The sequence below is a fragment of the Phalacrocorax carbo genome, chromosome 7 (genome assembly GCF_963921805.1).
Source record: "Phalacrocorax carbo chromosome 7, bPhaCar2.1, whole genome shotgun sequence".
NCBI lineage: Eukaryota > Metazoa > Chordata > Aves > Suliformes > Phalacrocoracidae > Phalacrocorax > Phalacrocorax carbo.
Window position 1 is genome coordinate 36,598,135 of NC_087519.1, and position 19,568 is coordinate 36,617,702.

A 19,568-nucleotide genomic window follows, 5' to 3' on the forward strand; every position below is an offset into this window, starting at 1 on the left:
GTTCTGTTACTGGATGTAACATGTGGTAAGCAATAGCTGCAGAAATTCTGAAAGAGGTACAGAGTAGAAAACTACTAAACGAAAAGCCTGGAGGAAAATGTGAAATATTTGAATATTGTTCCTCCCTCTGATATGAATAGAAAATGAAAAAGTTCAATATTAAAAATTTGATATTGTTTGAAACAACTATCTTGCAAATATCCTATTTTAAAACTTATAAAAATGAAACAAATTTATCTTTCCCTCTTCCCCCCCTCTTCCCCCCCTCTTCCCCCCCTCTTCCCCCCTTCCCCCCCTCTTCCCCCCCCTTCCCCCCCTCTTCCCCCCCCCTTCCCCCCCTTCCCCCCTCTTCCCCCCTTCTTCCCCCCTTCTTCCCCCCTCTTCCCCCCCTCTTCCCCCCTCTTCCCCCCTCTTCCCCCCCTCTTCCCCCCCTCTTCCCCCCCTCTTCCCCCCCTCTTCCCCCCCTCTTCCCCCCCTCTTCCCCCCCTCTTCCCCCCCTCTTCCCCCCCTCTTCCCCCCCCTTCCCCCCCTTCCCCCCCTCTTCCCTCCCTCTTCTCCCCCCTTCCCCCTCCTTCCCCCTCCTTCCCCCCCTTCACCCTCTTCACCCCCTCTTCACCCCCTCTTCCCCCCCTTCCCCCCTCTCTTGCCCCCCTCTCTCTCCCTCTCTTCCCCTCTCTCCCCATCCCCCCCTCCCTCCCCCTTTCCTCTCTCCCCCCTTCCCCCTCTCTTTCTCTCCCTCTCTCTCTTTTTCTCTTTCTCTTATTTTCTTATGACCATTTGCATTGCAGCAACGCTCACTGCTTAATCGCTCACTGGATCCCCTTTGTGCAGATATCTTTTACCATACAGAGACACTCTGCTGGCAGAATATACACAATTTATAACTATAAAGGGAATTATCTTTTGGCTAATACAGTAGCTAGCTGTGGTTAACGTGCTACTGTGCTAAGCATTAATGCTTACCACTGCCTCTGAGACACTTTATAAGTGTCTGCCTACCAGACACCCATCAAATGGGGGAGCGTCAGCCCCTGACACGCTTTGGATCTAGCTGATTCTCAGTATTGCTGAGTTGCTGTCTTCCAGTTCTCAGTTTTTTAGGTTTTACTCTTTTCTTGTCAGTTCTTTTTCTCATCAATCCTTGAGCTGCTAGCTATTACAGTCCCAATAATTAAATTTATGTCTGTTTTTACCTACTTTGCAGGGCTTTAGTTTATGTTCTTTCTTGCACCTAATTTTCTCAGCAAATTTGTAGCTTGAAACTCACTGGTAAGATGAATATGTCAAATGAAGTTTTGCAATCAGGGATCCTGTAATATTGAACACTTTAATCAATAACTTTTGATAGATGGAAGAGTGGGCTTATACCTTTACAGCTGACACAAAAACAAGCACTATGAACTGAAAAAATGACCTGAAAAACCTCATCTGCTCTTCAGTAAGGCTAGGGTTAATGTAATTGTATACTGTGGCTTATTTCTAATTATATGGTGAAGAAAGAAACTCTAAGCAGAAGCTGTGCAGACAAGGATCTGGGTTTTACAGCAGATCACAAACTTAAACATGGGTCACTATATCAGACTCATCAAAAACCCAAGTGGTTGTACCTGGATGGATTAAGTGTTGTTATATTCTCCAGTCAAGCTGCTATCAATAATGTTTTCATTTAGTGACTAGTTCATTCCCTGTTAGAAAATGATGTAGAACTTTAAAAATCCAAAGTTTGATGCCTCCTTGGTTTGTCGGAATGTATAATTGAATAAAAGAATGATGACATTTATCTGTTATAAAAACCAGAAGGATTTCCAAACTGAACTTGGAGAAAACACCCTTGAAGAGGCTCAAAGCTGCAGAATACTGATAAAAGTGCCTTGTGATTTTTGTGGATTTATTTGGATGAGTAACATGAAGTATGTGTTTCAAAGCAGGTGCCTTTGTTTCCTCTAAATATTAAGGAGAGACGCTGCCCCTTCCTTCACAGGGGAAAGAGATTATTGCCTGCAGACTTTAGTAGCAGGGAGATAGAGAGCATGGGAAAATCTGCAAAATGTTTAAACTTGGAGAATCGGTACCTGACTGTTGAGGCAGTTACTGTTTTGCACATGAAAATCTGGTGTTTATAGGGACAGTTGACCAGCTCAGCTTTGTGTATGAATGACCACCTTCAGCTGTTATTTCAACAAAAGCATCTACGGGCTTCTGCCATGGGTCAGACCTCTGCAGACTCTAAATTAAAATTAGGTTTTGCTACAAAGACCCTGTTAATTAAAAAAAATGCAGACAATATGTAGTGAAAAGAGCGCTGAGAGTGGAAGAAAACATGACATTGAAACAACTGGATATGGTAACCTAAGTAGAAGTTGCAGCACAGGTGTGCAGTTTGCACATGGATTATTTCAGTATCTGAGGGAGACCTGCCTGTCTTCCATCATAATATTACACCAATGACTATTTCATTTGTTTCCATACAGCTCTAAATGTGGAACACTTCTTCCCTGTGCTTGCAGATAGTTCTTAAGGAATTTGTAAGCCTACCTGGCTCCTCCACCTCACAAATTTATCTCCTGAATTATTCTGAAGGAAAACTGTTCTTCAATTGCAGACATGCTTCTTATTGTCATAGCATGTTGGGAGACAAAAGCTTGTTGAATAAGCTCCAGTGAATAAACTTCCCTAGTAGTCTGGAAGGGTAAAAGGAAGTCAAAAGGGAAGATGATCTCTGATACCTATTAATTCTGGATATGACAAGACCTCTTTGAGAAGTGAACACTTCAGAGCAGAACAGAATAGCTTCAGATGGTACATCTACAGCTGTTGCTTCCCTAAGCAAACCTCTCTTGTAACGCAGAAGTGATCTGCTCTGTCAGTGAGGCTTTCATGTTCCTGGTCATGTATGCATAGATGCTTTCCCTGGGAGGAAAGGATAAACCACATTGTAGCCCCAAAATGCTTGTGTTTCCTTTTTGCTAGTTGGTGGAGACATGGTTGTTATTTTGTTGATCACACCCATTGGAATCTGACAACGTCCATCTTGCCATTTGATTCCTAAGAACTGGATCTCTTGTGCGGGTCCCTTAAGTTTACTTTGTTCTATGGCAAAACTGGCCTTCAGAAGGGTTTGGACTATTTTTTCCCTTTCTCAAAAACTTCTTCCACTGTGTTGCCACACACAATGATGTCTTCAATGTATTGTAGGTGTTTGGGAGCTCCACCTTGTTCCAATGCATTATGGATCAGTCCATGGCAAATGGTAGGACTGTGTTCCTACCCCTGGGGCAGTCAATTCCAGGTGCACTGGACACTCCTCCAAGTGAAAGCAAACTGTGGCCTGCACCCTGCTGCCAGAGGGATTGAGAAAAATGCATTAGCGATATCAATTGTGGCATAACGCTTGGCTGCCTTTGACTCCAGTTCACATATTGAAGTTCTAGCATGTCTGGCACAGCAGCACTCAACGGTGGAGTGACTTCATTCAGGCCACGATAGTCTACTGTTAGTCTCCACTCTCCATTAGACTTCTGCACTGGCCATATGGGACTGTTAAAGGGTGAGAGGGTCTTGCCGATGACTCCTTGGCTCTCCAGTCAGTGAATGAGCTCATGGATGGGAATCAGGGAGTCTCGGTTGCTGCAATATTGCTGCCGGTGCACTCTTGTGGTGGTGATCGACACCTGTTGTTCTTTGATCTTCAGCAACCCCACAACAGAAGGGTCCTTCGAGAGGCCAGGCAAGGTAGACAGCTGTTTAATTTCCTCCGTCTCCAAGGCAGCTACACCAAAAGCCCACCTGTACCCTTTTGGGTCCTTGAAATACCCTCTCCTGAGACTGTCTATGCCAAGGATGCACGGAGCCTCGGGGCCAGTCGCAATGGGGTGCTTTTGCCACTCATTCCCAGTTAGGCTCACTTCAGCCTCCAATACAGTGAGCTCTTGGGATCCCCCTGTCACTCCAGCAATACACGTGGGTTCTGCCCCTGTATAGTTTGATGGCATTAAGGTGCCCTGTGCGCTGGTGTCCACTAAAGCTTTATACTCCTGTGGGTCGCACGTGCCAGGCCATCGGATCCACACAGTCCAGTAAGCCCGGTTATCCCTTTCCTCCACCTGCCTGGAGGCAGGGCCCCTCTAGTCTTGATCGTGGCATTTACGATTCACTTCCTGTAAATGTGAATCAAGAGTCTCTCTATTAAGCTCAGAAATAGAAAAGAAGTGGTGCTGATTTTGTCTGGGGACCCACTCACTGGAAATTGGAGCAGCAGCTTTTCTGGAAGAGCCTCCCTGAGCGATTGTTCTTCCTTGCAGTTCACTCACTCATGCCTCTAGGGCTGAGGTAGACTTGCCATCCCACCTCATCATGTCCTCTCCGTGGTCACGCAGGTAGAACCATAGGGTGGCCCGTGGTGTGTATCCTCTCCTTTGAGCCAAAGAGCGCTTATTCCTTACAGCTGAGACACTACTCTGTCAAGGTGGGGAGCAGGACATACCTTCTTTGAGTTGCTGGACCTCTTGGGATAGTTTCTCCACAGCAGAGACGAGCGAGGAAGAGATATTTGTTTTGTAATCCCGGAGCCTATCAATCACCTCCGCCACCGTTGGTGTCTCATCATCTTTCCAGGACATCACTGCCAATGAGTTTGCATGCGAAGATGGTGCGCTCCGTACAAACTTCCGCCACATGGGTCGTGTGCACTCGGCTTCATCTGGATCTTTGGATGACCGTTGGTCGTCCAGGTCACCATAAATCACCTCAAGCACAGCTAATTCCCTTAGATACTGGATGCCTTTCTCCATAGTTGTCCATTTTCCTGGGCGATATGTAACATCTTCTTTAAAGGGATACCTTTCCTTCGCTCCAGACAGGAGTCGCCTCCAGAGGCTGAGGGCTTGTGGTTTTTTCCCCAACTGCTTTGTCAATGCCCCCTTCCCCAGAAAGGGACCCCAGTTGTTTGGCTTCTTTTCCCTCTAGTGCCAGGCTACTGGCCCCATTATCCCAGCATTGGAGCAGCCAGGTGACAATGTGCTCACCTGAACAACAGGTGAAATCTTTTCGCATAACTCACTCAAGGACAGGGATCAGGTGGTCTCTATTTCATTTATGACTTCTTCCTCCTCTCCTCGTGATGGCCCTGCTTTTTCATCATCCCGTTCTAAACGGGTTGATGTCCGCTTCCAATATTTCGTCTTGTGTATGGGGGCAACTGATACTGGTACGGGTTTATTTTCTGAGCCAGCTCCAGTACTTGTGGGGGTTTGAGTGGCTGCAGTGCCTGTCTCAGGACTGGAGTGACTACAGTGCCAGTCACTTTGCATTTCAATCCAGAGACCTTCTCTTCCCCTTGGGAGCACTGAATACTGTTGAGCAGGGCTCGGTATGCATGGGCCAGGCCCCAGCATGTTGCAGTTATCTGTGTCTCTCTGGAGTTCCCAGCATAACAACATACTTTCTCCAAATATTCTACTAGCTTTTTAGGATTCTGCACTTGTTCAGGGGTGAAACTCCGAAACACTGGGGGTGCCCACTGCCCTAGGTATTTGCCCATGCTATCCCACATGCCCTGCCACTCGTAACTATCAAGCCTTGGGGCAGATTTCTGGGTGATATTCTTAAGTTGCTTAGTCAAAACCAAAACAACATGCCCAAAAACTAACAATAAGTGCACCTTAACCACCCAAGCATGTTCAAGATATAAAAAGGTTGTTGTAATAGAGGCAGAGACATCATAGAACAAAGTTGCAAAGGTACTATTCTGTATTTCCTCTCTGTAAAATCTCTCTGAGGAGGAGGTATAATTGCTAATTGCCTCAACAAGGTGGTATCCAAAGTACAGTAACAGTTTCAGCAAAAACCCCAAATACCAGATAAAGGTGAAAACCAGTGTTTGCATAACAAATCTTGTAGGCAAAAGGTTACTAATCACAGCAGAACACAGCAGACTAAACAAACCAACACCGATCTTTAACACCAACTGCAAAAAGGACAACATGGTGCTGTGACCAGCAGCTGTTGTTATCTCCAACCCTTGAGCCCCACGTTGGGCTCCAAAAAAGACTGCCATGGTTTAGCCAGCAACTTAGCCCCACGCAGTTGCTCACTCACTCCCCCACTGGTGGGACAGGGGAGACAATCAGAAGGGTAACACTCATGGGTTGAGATAAGAACAGTTTAATAATTAAAAAAAAAACAAACAACAAACCCACAAAAATGCAATGGAAAGGAAAACACCAAGAGGCACAAAACCGGGGGGGGGGGGGGGGGGGGGGGGGGGGGGCAGTAAAGGGAATGAACCACCAAAACAAACCACACACAACCCACCAACCCAAGCTGCAACCACCACCCTCAATATACTGGTCGTGGTGTCACGTGGTATGGCACAAACCTGCCATTGGCCAGTCAGGGTCAGCCATGGCCCCGCCCCTCCCAGCCTCCCACCGACGTGGCAGCCGCGGGAAGCTGGAAAGGTCCCTGACCACCACCAGCACTACAGTGCAGCCAAAACCAGCACACCCGCTACTGGGAGAAGGCAGAAACTCTAACATGTAAAGTCCCCTGATGAACAAGAACTTGGTACCAACAGAGAGTTTGAAAACCTTGGCTGCTGAAGGAGGCATCCAGCTCTGGACCTGACATGAACAGTAGCCAGCAGAGCTGTCAGTCTGTGCTTCTAAACAAGCAATGGACCTCTTTTATCTAGGAGTATGGTGATCCCTAAAAAGCGTTGGCCTGTGCTCGCTGTCCTCCTGTACTTTGTGGGACGAGACAGTCTACTGCTTTTAGCAGAACTTGGGCAGAACAAAAGCAAAGGCCATTGTGTTTGCAGAGGTTTTCACTATGATTACCTTGGCGGGACTCCTGCTGCAGGTGGAGTTATGGGCACAATGTAAACTGCTGCCCATCAGGTTGTTGATACCACGCCTGTGTTGTTCTGAAGACGTCTATCTCTGGCATTGCTATCCTTCGGCTCCCACCACCAGGATTTCTCCACTCCTAAAATGAGAATAAGTAAAAGCACTTGTTCTCCTGGAATTTTTACAGACCCCCCTGAGACAGTACACTGCAATCTGCCCTTGGGATTTCCAGCCTTCTCCTAGAACATCTGAAGCTTCTCCTTATACTTGCCAGTCCCTGAGCAGCCACTGTTTGGAAATGCTGCTCTAAACATATGCAGGTGATGTGGAGTGTATTGTGCTGCTAGGCTGCAAGCTGCTGCAAGCTCTGTTAAAAGGGAGCTCCTGGGATCTAACAATGTCCAGGCTAAATGTCTCTTTCTTGACCTGTCTGTCCCCTTAGGCTGTGGTCTGTAGTAATTGCGTGTCACAGAGGTATGTTAGAAATATCTACCCTGAGGTCAGAGAGGGGCCCTAGCTCAGGAAATAAAATGCCAGGAGTTCTGGGGTTAAACCAGAGGGAGATTCTTTGACCTATTAGCATTTGCTAGGATGTGGGAATAAGCTACTATGGGGAAACCAGCTTCATGCACCATGTGCCGCCTTTGTTTGCCATTATAGACAGGTAAAGAGTTTGCCATGTGAAATGTCTGTGCGAGTTAGAGGCAACTGGAGGAAATGTAGGAATTAATTTATATCTCTGAATTATTACAGCTTGACAAGAAACTTCGTAAAATCCCGTAAGTTCCTTAGCTCCCTTATTGCACTGGAGTTTAGTCTTAGACCAGTCATGGTAGGGGTCTGGAGGAAAAGCAAAAGTGGTGCTTGGGGCACATTGATCCATGGTCCAGCCGTGCTGGGTCTCAAGTAGGCCCTCTCAGTCCACTTCCTGTAGGGAGCTCCGAGAGGCACTTGGCTGGCTTCTTCTAGTTGTGCTGTGCTCGCAGGCCAGCCATGTGTGAGCTCTGGTGTGTAGAACTCTTTGCATGTGAGGTCTGTTATGCTCTTTGTCATGTTATGCTTTAGTACTAGCTGCGTTTGATTCTTCACTGTGCCATTTGCAGTTCCTCTGTATCATTTACTGTGAAAACTCAGACTACAACACTTCCTTGCTCTTGGTTCCCAAATCTGCATTTGCAACCGCTCTTATACAAGGCTACTGACTTTTTCTTTTGCCTCTGACATGAGAAGGCTACCTGGTAAGTGCTGCTGTCCTTGTCTGTGTACACAGGACCTGGATGTCAGCTGCAGCTTTGTATCTGAGCTCTTGGCTTGCATGTAGTCAGTACCTTGAGTGACATGTTCCATCAAACTGATTGCTTAAAGGGATGCTTCTGAATGAGGTGCCCACCTTCTAGCCTCTACTGGATCTTAAAGTGATGGTAACTATTAGCTTATTGCAGCATAATAATTAGTGTATTAAATACTGAAGAATGAGAACATTCCTTGTTTTCTGGGATCAGGAAGCATGGTAGGAAAAAGAGAGGAGAAAAATTCAGAAAGCTTAAATGTGACAAGGAAGAGTTAAGAACAATATAGAGTCATTTCAGCAGACAGATTCATAGCAGTTTTCTTGGTGATAGAGTAGTTTGGAGGTGTGAAATGATAAGTGTAATTCTCATTTCCCTGGTTTTGTTTCTCCTGGGTGCAGAGTTCCTGAAATTGCAATAGAAAAGTTGTGGATTTCCTCCTGGACCAAACCCATTTCCCATCATTGGAAGCATATGCAGATAAATTTTAGAGCTGATCGTTGGAGCCTGAAAAAAGGTATGTATTTGCAGATGTGAACTGAAGAGATACTGAGGCAAAAACTAGTGATGGCTGTTGATAGGCTAAAGTGGTAGCAGGGAGGACTTAATCCCGAGGGAAGGTGAATCATGGAAGTTAAAGTAAGTGCTTAAACAAGTTAAGTAAAATCTGCAGAGAGTCTAATTCAAGCAAAAGCTAATATATGTGCAAGTTAAACAGAACTAAGGACAATAATTTTGCCTCAGAAAAGACTTATCTTTTTAAAGGAGGCTTTTTGCCTTGAAAACTGTTTCTCAGCTTTCCCACTGCAGGCAAGTACAGAAAATCTTCTGAAATAGGTGTCTTGAATTCAGAAGGTATGAAAAGCACACCAATATGTCTTCTGCTATCATGAGATGGAAACAAGATTTTATCCCATATGCAGCCAGAACCTTAGCTCCATTGCTTTTCTGAACTCCAGTCTGGAAATTGCAAAAATCTGTGGCAACATCTGTACCAGCCACAGGGTCACAAGCCTATGGGGGTGCTGTATGGATTTCAGGGCATGAGAAACGGTCTCACCACCAACTCAGAGGATGTTTCTGGGCAGCTACAGACCTATGTCTTCAACAGAATGGCAGATGGAAAGGGTAAGATGTTCATGCCTGTGGAAGGACATAATCCTTGACTTTATTTCCTCTTACGTTTTCCTTACTGACAAGCCCTTAGTTCCCAATTCACCTGTTCTGTCTGCTCAGGGTGAATGATATAATTCTGCAGCATTACTCCAAGTTGTCTCCAAAGTCCCAATGTCACACATGTATTTCAGAATCTCATCAGAGCAGCAATATTTGTACCTAGTTAGGTCTTGCTTTTCTTTTCATAGTGTTTTCTAAGTGTGTGTCCTGATTTGAAGTAATTTGGAGCTTGTAGCCACCCCGAAGCTGAGGCTAAAGTAATTCTTTATGCTCCCAGTTGTTTGTTTACATCAAAGGCTGCTGTAAGGAAAGCTGTTGAACAAGGCCTAGCCTTTTGGGAAGTCTGAAGGCACAGAAGGTCACTGGAGCTTTAATTGTATTCGGCAGACTGTAGATGCAACATAACCTTGTTCAGGGCTTCTTGTGGTGCTATCATTTATATCAGACACTGCTGAATTATGGTGGATGGAGAATAAAGAGGTTGCTGTGTTTAAAATAGAAATGATTGAACCTGTGTCCACCAGCCCTTATCCAGAGGATATAGAGCAGATGACTTTATCCTCAGTCCTTTATCCTCAGCTTTGTTCCATGTGGACTACAATCTGGAAAGCTTTAATTTATAATTCTAGCTAATGTAAGCAGAGAAAACATCTTTCAGGACTAGAGATGATTATGTCTGGGGCCATTTCAGTCCATTTTGGAGGGTCTTTATTGCCACTTTCTGTCTGGGTGATGCAGCTAAAGTAGCTGGGCTGTGACAAGCTGCACTAGCAATTTGTAGCAGGGATGGCTTTAACAAAGAGCTGCAGAATAGCTGCAAGTTGGCAACTCTGCAACACAAATACCTGCCCATTGGGTTGGCTCCTTTTCTGCTAGCCCAGGCTCCCAGGACAGCAGAAGGAATAAGGGAGGGTTATTCAAGACTGTTGTCAGGCAGCTGTCTCAGGGAGCAAGCCGGCTTTCCCAGGGGAAGTGTGGGCTAGACAGGTGGAGGGAAGTCATTCCCCACCATGTGGATTAAATTGTTTATGCTGGGCTGTCTGCTAGAACACAGACTGACAGCACAGGGGTCTAGGATGTTTTCCTGTCCCACAGCAAAACTTCTGGTCCTAGGAAGCTGTTTGTAGATTGGCTAAAGCCTGCTCTTTCTGCTCTGGTTCTTGCTAGGTGGTTTTTGCCCTGGTTTCACTGTCTTTCCAGGAGGCACCTGGACAAGGATGAGAGTTCAACATCTGGTGTAAACAGCCTGGTAAAAGCTGGATCCCCTAAAAACCAGAGACTGTGTAGCACAGACAACATGTGGTCAGAGCCAGTTATCAACTCTAGCCATTAAAGAGTTTTTCTTCCTGAAACACTACCAACAGGGAGATGTGATGATCTCCAGAAGGTTTGCATAAGGGTAAGAAGCACAATCATAGGAAATGCCCAGACATCCCCAATATGCTTCACAGAAATGTCTGTAGCTTTGTGAGAGACATCATCATATTTCCAGGTGGTAGAAACCTGAACTTAGGTTTGTTGAGGAAAGTTGTCTTTGCCACTCCTGCAGAGTTGACATGCGGCAACATCTGCAAGAACAAAATGTCCATATGGGGATGTTGGCAAACATAGCTTACAAGTAAGTATTAATTGTGTTAGAAGATTATACAAAATAATAAATGAGATCTTGTAAGTGATTGCATGACCTGGGCTATAAGACTTTCTATGTGAATAAGGGTTTGGATTAATTTCTGCTAAAGCATGGACAAAGAGAAGGCAACACCAACCCACACTGTCTTTGCAAACTGTAGTAGGCTGCTGGGTGGAGATCTGAATAATGACCATTGTTCTTGGATGCTTCAGGAAGAACAGGGGCAAGTTTTGGAAGGCAGGTGAGATTTGAGTGGGCTTTTTGCAGGGGTGGGAATATATTGCAGGTGGTTTCTCTGTCTCTAATAAAATACAACTAAAAGAACACTGCCCTGATGTGGCTGTCTTCTTTATGAATGACAGCATGATGAGAAGGTGATTCTTAGTGTGTATGTAAGTTACTATTCTATGAACATTAATGTGACATAAAATTGATTCTTGATGGTCAAAGGTATCCTGGTCTCAAATGGTCTCATCTAGAAACACAAGAGTAATTTTGGAATTGGAGCTCTCAGAAAACTGGGAATGAGGAATAAAGGAGTGGAGCGCAGGATATAAACCGAGGCCCATTTTCCGGTCGAGTTCTTCAGGGACAAAGATGGTATGTCATTGACAAGGTGCTTGGGAACGGCACTTGGGCTTTTGACATAGTCTATAGTCTGCATGACTCTAAGGGTAAAGACTAACTATTTTTGCTGCAGAAAAGAATGGGTTTGGATCACAGCTTAGATTTAAAGTGTAACTAAAACTGCTTGTACAGACAGGCCTCAGCAATGTGTATTGTGGTATCAACACCAAGATAAAGATTTGAAAAAAAAAAAAGAAAAGAAAAGAAAAAGGAGTCAAACAAAGAAACAAAGCTGGGAGTTAGAGACTTGAGGCCTTCCTGCCCTCATTTTTGAATGACATTTGTCTTTTGTTGCATTTGCCAGTGAATTTTGGGAGTTTCAGTGTAACAGTTTAAACAGCATGGAGGACATCTATTAGAGAAAGTGCTTTGGAGATGGATGCTTATCTCTGTCTGCAGGAAGAGCTATTGACCGTTCCTTCCCCATTGTTCATGTTGTCTCTGATGTGATCTTTGCTATGGTTTTTGGACATTGTTTCTCTCTAGAGAAACCACCAGCTGATTGAAGCATAAAATTGTATAGTGGCTTTTGGGAACAGCTGTTTTTACTATGTGAGAAAATGACTTGTTTAATATGCAAATTATTTATTATTGAGCACATTATTTATTGTACTATTATGCAATGTAATTATATTGTTATATACATTATAATAGTTATTGCATTATTTAACACACATTAATATTGGTAAAAGCTCTGAGTATGAATATGAACTGGACCTGCAGTGCTTTGGGTCTGACATCATTCAACTATTATATTAGTATTATACTAATAATCTTTATTAGAATTTCTCAGCAAAGACGATGTGTTTGGGATGCTGAACTTTTCTGTAACGGAAACACCAGTATTGTTAAGGTAAGAAGGTGATACTCTTTGTATCAGAATATGAGAGAATTATTTCCTTCAGTGTGCTAAGGTAATATAGAAAAATGTTTATTAATATTAAAAGTATTGATATTAATACATGTTAAATCTGTCTGCGAAAGTGGATTCTTTTCTTGATGAATTAACAGGACAAATACAAGTAGAGCTATGCAGTAAGGGTAGGAAAGAATCCAGGGTGGAAACTGTGTTGTCTTTAATTTATGTACTCAACATGTACCCAACATTTCTCTTTGATGCTACAGTATTTTTCCTAGAGAAATTAATTCAGCAATTTAGCATCAAAAATATCCACTCTGTATCTCTATTGTATCCTTGCCCGTGTCATTAACTTACTGCACCTGTGTTGAATGCTCGCTCCACAGATGTGTGAACCTTTCACATGGGCTGCAGAGCACCTCCCAGGACCTGCACAGAAAGCATCATTTTCCTGTGATTTTGTTTGTTCTTTCATAAGGCAGGAAAGCAAAAGCCACAGGGAAAGAGGCACGGTAGATAAACCAGAAGGTTTCATTGACTTATACCTGGATCAGATAAAGTGAGTAGTTTATGCTGTATGTAACACAGATCCTATCGTAAGGTACATTTGATGAAGACAACATAGTGCAGTCTGTTTTTTGACCTTTTTCTGGTGGCTCAGGCACCACCGCCACCACTCTGCAATGGGCTCTGCTCCATATAGTGGCTTATCTTGACATCCAAGGTGAGTTGTAGACATGAAAATGGGTATGTTTCAAGTAGAACAATTGTCTGTTACACTTTTTTTGTTATGATCAAGCTTTTTTGAAGAGCAAGCTTTTTTTTTTAAGATCACAGTTTTGAGTTTTGCATTTAAGAGGCCCATGAGGTAGAAAATTTACAGATTTTAAAATAATTTCAGGGTTATTCAGCTTCTGATACTGTATTTTGTCTTGTTGATTTTTGTCAGACTGTTTCAATAGTGTAAGCATGTAATGGAAGATACTGGATGGCTGAAAACACTTGAGGTGAAATATGAGCTTGGGTTAGGGAAAAGTGACACTTTTCCGGTATCCAGAATGTGTAATAAAATATATTATTTGCACTTGTTAATTAAGACACCAGTTGTATTTCTGTATAATAAATATATATATATAGTAACATATGGAAAGGTTAAACAGAGAAGGAAGGCAATAATGGGAAGACATATGACTGGCAAATTCTAGACAAGGGCAAAGGATGCTAGTTTCAAAAAATTTTAATGATTTGATACAGCGCTTTCAGAGGTGATGAATTGTTAAGCCAAGCACATGTTCTTGAGTCCTGACTTTAGAGCTAGAAATCCTTCCTTTCATGCTTTTGGTGCTGGAATGCTGGAAGAACAGAGCCCCCTACACACACATACTTTTCAAATTCTAACAAAATAAAAAGCAAAGAAAACCTCTTAGATTAGTAGCCTAATATTTAAGCATGAAATTTGGCCCTGAACCCTCTGAGACTGTATAAGCTATGTTACTGAAGCCTAGGTAACAGCCAAAAGAAATTAACAGTTGGTGGTGGTTTGGTAATATTATCCTGTTCCAGTTCTCAGCATTATGTATGTGTATCAGCTTGTATGACAGCTCCCTTGCAACATGCTGATTAGTGTGCTGTGAGTCTCTATTTAGCTAGAGTAAAAATAATAGCTTGAGTAACTCAACTGATCTCTTAATAAGAAGTTCTTGTTTTATTTACAGTTCCCTCCATTTCCTTTAACTATGAAGTGCAGTAAATCTGTTGGGCTTGTGGAAAGATGATCTGAACACAGAACCTATAAACTAGGAAATACCAGAGTGTAGTAAAATCATAACTAGATAGTTTTATAAGGGTATTTAAATTTTAAGATACGGTAAGTATAAATTATTTACATATTGTATTTTTTCTACCACTACTATAATTCAGAAAGGAAATAAAAGCTGTTTCATGCAAAACAGTGTTCTTGTGTCTATAATGGATTTTTTTTTGGTAGAAAAAGTCTAGAAAGAGCTAGATGCTGCTCTGAATCCCTTCCATCTAATCTGCTATGAGGATCAGAAGAAGCTGCCTTATATAAATGCTGTGATTCATGAGATCATGTGCTTTGGTAGCATTATTTTAATCACAATTCCTGGAGAAGCAGTGAAGGATACAACTGTTTTGGGGTATCAGCTTCCAAAGGTACGGAGATCCTTTCTATTCCAATGTGATCTTTGGCTGTGAGGTAAGTTCCCTGCAGTAATGTTTACCATTAACCCCTTTTCCCTCCAGTTCAGGACAGATGGGTGTTGGTGACAGCACTGGCAGACATCGCTTTTCCCCTCCCCTGATCTCTGACCTGTGCCATTTTCTCATAGGCAGTGAGTGAAAACGCTTGCCAAAAGCACCATTTCATACCAATTAAACCAGTGTTCTGTGAGAGTCCTGCAGTCTTACTTTGCAAGAGACAGTAATTTTGAAATATGAGCATTTGAACTCTTATACTTTCAAAAGACCTCAGAGAAGACTTGCAGAAATGTACAGCGGTGTCAGTAGGGAAGGTGCAGCAGACTGTTAATCCTAGGGTATTGTCTGTCATGTGGACAAATGGGCTATGGAATGTTTTCATTGGGGATGTCAAGACAGGGGATGTCTCGACATTGGGGATGTCGAGACAATGCCAAGCATCTACTCAACTTCCTTCATTTAGGACTTCTTTTTCTTATTATTACCTCTCTGGCAACATATTTGAAATATAATGAAGATGTTTCCCCACAGCTTCCAAACTGCCACCTAACGTCCAATAAAAATCTTCTGCCAGCTTCTTCACCTTGTCCAGCCTTTCCAAACTTAACCTCAATGCCAAACCTCCCCAAAGGCGCACGTGGAGGCATCTTCCTGCACACTCCTGCTCCATGGTGTTTGTCATGCACACCTTTCCCATCTCCACCTTGAGAAAGGTAATTTTAAATATACTATTTCATTTCCAGGGTTCTTTGTTCTTCAGTTGTCAAAACCTGTCAAAACTTGTCAGACGTGGGAAAATAATTTTACTAGATTTAGGATAAGGTGCTAAAGAACTGCAGACTGCTCACTCTGTTGCATTTGCTAATGGAATGGGAAAAAAAACGAGGCATGAAGGGAAGTTCCTGAACCTGAAATACTGAAGTTCCTTACTTATTTTTTGAAGAAAAATCCCCTCAGAACAGTTTGAGATTATTTTTTTTTCCTAATAAAACAAGCTTTCATTTCTGCTGCCTCTCCATGTGACCAACAATGTGCTGAATTATAGCTGCAATCTGTTCGTGTCCTTGTTTTCTTGATGTGCGAGAGAGAGAACTGAGCCAACACCACCTTCCTTTCAGGGCACTATGATTATGGCAAACATAGACTCAGTCATTTTTGATCCTGAATACCGGGAGATCCCTCACCAGTTCAACCCCGGCCATTTATTGGACAAGGATGAAAATTTTGTGACCTGAGAGGCCTTCTTAGCTGTCTCAGCAAGTAGGTGCACTGATAACTGAACCTGTCTGTGTGCGTTATTTTCACTGTGGAGGTGGCCAAAGGCAACGTAATTCCAAACCTCATGAGCACATGGCTTTCACAGCCCAGAAAAATGTTTGATTACAAAAGTAGGTTGTTTGGTAATTGTATAAACCCTTGATCTTATATTTTGTGGAAATGTAGAGAAGGTAAAAGGAGTAAGAATTGCCAATAATTTGGGGATTTGAGTCCTTACGCTGTTGCCCTTTGTCATCCTGTGCATGCCAGGTTGTGCTATTACAGTGGCTGTTCTGTGGCAGGCTGCTCTGCTTGAGCTGATTTATTTTGTATAAATAACACAATATTCATCAGTGCAGAAATTTGAAGCTGGATCAAATACATCCCAGATGGTTATGTCTTTCCTGGGGAGCTTCTGGGGTCACTCTTTCTCCCAGTGTGTGAGTTTATAGAAGCTTAAACAAACAAAAGCTCTTGGGGATCGTGCCAGAATGGAATAGCCTGGTTGTCAGAGCCCTCAGCTGAGGTGTGGAAGTGTCAGGCTCAGGTTCCTGACCTAAACTGAGCAGAAGAGAAATATGAACATTGGTTTCTCACTTCCAAGTTGAATGGCCTAACCCCTAGGCTTCAGGGTCTGTCACTGTCTTTCACTGACTGGAAATTATATCCTGGACACAGTTAATTGATAAATTGGGAATTTTTTTTTCCTTAACAAGTGTTTTCACTGAAAACATTATGTAGGAAAATGTCTAGTCAGATGTAGAATGTCCTTTGTATTCTGTTTTTTTACTGCTATTAGTGACGAAAAGTCAGCCTGTACTAAGTGGAAGTTATGAGGAAACCTAAAGATGCTTTCTTGTCATTCTCATTAGGAATCAAGAGACTGAAACTCAGTTCATAGAACTGGGGAGTCCTATAAGTTAGGAAGTAAAGTATGAAAGGACTGAGGAGCATCTCCAGTGCCTTTTTCTATAATCTGGGCAGATCCTGCACAGAAGGATTGCAGACATCTCAATTGTTTGGTCAGGTCTATCTGAGAGGAAAATGTCAAATTCAGCAAAGAGGAGTCCTCTTACACAGTGAAGTTTGTAATGATAATGGTGTGCAGTAGTCTAGGTCAGCCATGTCTCTTTATTGATGCCTGAAAGCACAGGTAAGGGGACTGCTTGCAGTCTTGTGAAGCAAAGCTTAGTGCCTGCACAGGACAGACAGGGCAGGAGAAATTTTTGTGGTGTTTCCTGAGATCTGTGTGAAAATCGAACTTCTTGGGAGTTTTCTGTGAGCACAGGGGCAGTAGCACGCAGCCTTCCAACACCTGAGCTAAGGGAGACTTAGCAGAACTGCTGAGTTAAGAGTGCCTGTTAGTAAGGCATGCATGTCAGGGGGAAGAGCTGTGGAAGCTGCAGCTGGCAGAAGTAGGAACAGTGCCCAAGCACCACTAGTGAAGAGCAAGTGCCAGAAACAACTCACACTGTGAGGCTGGCCTTGTTACCCAGCAAGATTTAAAAACCAGGGTCAGAGTGAGGGCTACTAGTGGATGTAACAAACGCTCTGTTGCTCTACCAGTTTCCTTCCCCAAGGAAAAGACTTTACAATTGTTATTGCAATTATACTTCAAGGATTAGTTGTCGTTGCCTTGTTTGTCCACCATGTTAGAGTTTTCTTTCTTTAATGTAATGTGGTTGGTTAAAAAAGAATTATTTTTTGTGAAGGAGATCAGTATCATAAGATTCAGTACTCTTTCTCAGGCTTCTGTGTAGGGGGGTCAAATGGGTGCTTTTATCATGACTCCCACAGATTTGAAGCTGGCACTTGCTGATCCTGCAGGTAGTCAGAGCTTGGCAGAAGACATGCTTAAGCTTAATGGGTCAAGCACATCAAGCTGATGTGGGTCTCCTGCTCTCTAATGCATATCTAGCTCTGTGATGCTCTCCTGTGTTGTGTTGATGTAGTTTCTGTTGGGAGTGGAGGGTGGGCTGTGCACTACTGCAAAACTAGTATTCAGTTTTTCTACTAATATGAAGATGATGTTGTAAAAATGGGTATAATCAGGCTATTGGGTAGCTGGTGTCTGCTGTGTTGACACCCAAGTCTCGGACACCTCTGTGAATATAGGACGCCTAGGAGACTGAATAAGAGATAAAGTTTAGGAAGAAGCATGCGGGATCCATATTGCTTTAAAATTCTTTTCATTCATGATCTCTTAAAAAAAGAACCCCCATGGAGATAAAAGTCCTTTTACAATTTTTTACAAGACTCTAAGTGAAAAAAAGATTTTTGTACATTGCTGAATAGCATTTATGAATCTGCATTTCTTAATGATCTTTCACCATAGTTCAGAGGTTGTCTGTGGACCCATTGGGGTCTGGAGGCCACAGGTGAAAGCTGCTGGTCTGGATTGCATTATTTCTGCTGTTTGTAGCTTGATATTGGAATTTCATTTCCCAAATGGGAAGGTAAAAACTGTGGTAGGCAAAAGGAAATATGGTAGATAAAGCAAGAAACTAGCTAGCACTGGAAGAGTTTTCACTCAGAAGTAATCTGGTCTATTAAACTCTGTGTTTTTAAATAGACCTACAAGTCTGGAGCTGTTTGAGACTTCTCCTCTGCAGTCTTAGTGGGACAAACTTCAGTAAGGAATATTTTGTGCTCATCTCTGATTGTCTGGCAAAACATGCTGTGGCTATCTCATTCCTAATTTCTGTTCCAAGCAGCACTGAGCATTCACATCATTGTTACTACGCCCAGTGTTTTAAAAACTAATATTCAGACCTGTGGTTCACAGACTGATGTCCATGTAGTTAGTACTGCTCCTAAGCGCAAAGCAACCTTCTCTTTCAGATTGCTTGTAACACTGCGAAATGGTCAAGAAGAAGAGAAAACGTACCTCAATTTTAACAAAAACCAAGAAAGTGAAGAGAAATCAGTGTATGAAAAACAAGCAATCAGTAGAAAGGGGTGAATAAATTGTTTAATTGGGGTCATCTGGCAAAGAGGGGTGGTGCAATGGTCCTGGTTCTTCTTTTCATGTCCCAGGAATTAACAATGCGGTGAACATTGTGCGAGATTTTTTTTCCCAAACTTTGTCCAGCTCTGTCTGGTAAGTTTTTACATTCCTTATTAAAGAACATTTTACATTCCTTACTAAGGAGTCTAAACAAAACAAAATCAAAAACCAAAACAAAACACATAAATGGCTATAATATTTGCAGTTCTTTTTTCAGAAGGAGGTCAATGCTGCAGTCTGACTTTATTGTGTGAGTTTATAACAAACCCCGCTGCTGCTTCTGCTTCATCCAGCCTGAGGAACGTCTTGACCAGTGTGCTCTGTCAGAGCTCCAAAAGGCATAAACTGACAAACCCCTGGTAGCATGATCATGTCCACAGAAGGGACATCATCAGTGCAGCAATGACAGCATGGAGACAAATGCCCAACAACAGAACTCAGAGGGTTGTGATCAATGGGGCAGAGTCGGGATGGAGGCCTGTCACTAGTGGTGTTCCCCAGGGGTCTGTGCTGGGTCCAGTCCTGTTTAATATATTAATCAGTGACCTGGATGATGGGATAGAGTGTAACCTCAGCAAGTTCACTGATGATACCAAGCTGGGAGGAGTGGCTGATATGCTGGAATGCTGTGCTGCCATCCAACAAGATCTGGACAGGC

At 43.1% G+C, this 19,568-nt stretch overlaps 1 pseudogene; it reads left to right on the forward strand.

Moving 5' to 3' along the window:
* The first annotated feature begins 8,761 nt into the window (after window positions 1-8,761).
* On the forward strand, window positions 8,762-16,749 carry LOC104041812 (cytochrome P450 2J6-like; annotated as a pseudogene).
* The last annotated feature ends 2,819 nt before the right edge of the window (window positions 16,750-19,568 follow it).